This window comes from Arachis duranensis, chromosome 9, assembly GCF_000817695.3.
Source record: "Arachis duranensis cultivar V14167 chromosome 9, aradu.V14167.gnm2.J7QH, whole genome shotgun sequence".
Lineage (NCBI taxonomy): Eukaryota > Viridiplantae > Streptophyta > Magnoliopsida > Fabales > Fabaceae > Arachis > Arachis duranensis.
The window spans coordinates 79921182-79922854 of NC_029780.3; the positions used below are offsets into that span (position 1 = coordinate 79921182).

A 1673-nucleotide genomic window follows, 5' to 3' on the forward strand; every position below is an offset into this window, starting at 1 on the left:
ACAATAATGCAAGGAGGATGCTTGGTGATTATACTACACCTACTTCCAAGTTTGATGGAAGAAGCATCTCAATTTCTGCCATTGGAGCAAACAATTTTGAGCTGAAACCTCAACTAGTTGCTCTAATGCAACAAAACTGCAAGTTTCATGGACTTCTATCAGAAGATCTCTACCAGTTTTTAACTGAGTTCTTGCAGATCTATGAGACTGTTAAGACTAATGGAGTAGATCCTGAAGTCTACAGGCTCATGCTTTTCGCTTTTGCTGTAAGAGACAGAGCTAGAACATTGTTGGACTCACAACCTAAGGATAGCCTGGACTCTTGGGATAAGCTGGTCACAGCCTTCTTGGTTAAGTTCTTTCCTCCTCAAAAGCTGAGCAAGCTTAGAGTGGATGATCAGACCTTCAAACAAAAAGATGGTGAATCCCTCTATGAAGCTTGGGAAAGATACAAGCAGATGACCAAAAGGTGTCCTCCTGACATGTTTTCAGAGTGGACCATGATAGATATATTCTATTATGGTCTGTCTGAGTTCTCTAAGATGTCACTGGACCATTCTGCAGGTGGATCCATTCACCTAAAGAAAACGCCTACAGAAGCTCAGGAACTTATTGAAATGGTTGCAAATAACCAATTCATGTACACTTCTGAGAGGAATTCCATGAATAATGGGACGCCTCAGAGGAAGGGAGTTCTTGAAATTGATGCTTTGAATGCCATATTGGCTCAGAACAAAATATTGACTCAACAAGTCAACATGATTTCTCGAAGTCTGAATGGATGGCAAAATGTATCCAACAACACTAAAGAGGCATCTTCTGAAGAAGAAGCTTATGATCCTGAAAATCCTGCAATGGCAGAGGTAAATTACATGGGGGAATCCTTTGGAAACACCTATAACCCCTCATGGAGAAATCATCCAAATTTCTCATGGAAGGATCAACAAAAGCCTCAACAAGGCTTTAATAATGGTGGAAGAAACAGGTTTAGCAATAGCAAGCCTTTTCCATCATCTTCTCAGCAACAGACAGAGAATTCTGAGCAGAGCACCTCTAACTTAGCAAACAAAGTCTCTGATCTATCTAAAGCCACTTTAAGTTTCATAAGTGAAACAAGGTCCTCCATCAGAAATTTAGAGGCACAAGTGGGCTAGCTGAGTAAGAAAGTCACCGAAACTCCTCCTAGTACTCTCCCAAGCAATACTGAAGAGAATCCAAAAAGAGAGTGCAAGGCCATTGACATAATCAACATGGCCGAAGCTAGAGAGGAAGGAGAGGACATGAATCCCAATGAGGAAGACCTCAGGGGACGTCTCTCAAGCAAGAAGGAGTTCCTTATTGAGGACTTAAAGGAATCTAAAGGTCATATAGAGACCATAGAGATCCCATTAAACCTTCTTCTGCCATTCATGAGCTCTGAAAACTATTCTTCCTCTGAAGAGGATGAAGATGTAACTGGAGAGCAAGTTGCTCAATATCTAGGAGCTATCATGAAGCTGAATGCCAAGTTGTTTGGTAATGAGACTTGGGAAGGTGAACCTCCCTTGCTCATTAGTAAACTAGATACATGGGTTCAGCAAACTTTACCTCAAAAGAAACAAGATCCTGGTAAATTCTTAATACCCTGTACCATAGGCACCATGACCTTTGAAAAGGCTCTGTGTGACTTAGGG

The 1673-nt window shown here is 41.3% G+C and overlaps 1 pseudogene; it reads right to left on the reverse strand.

Moving 5' to 3' along the window:
- Positions 1–393: 393 nt before the first annotated feature.
- Positions 394–489, reverse strand: LOC127741698 (uncharacterized; annotated as a pseudogene).
- Positions 490–1673: the final 1184 nt, after the last annotated feature.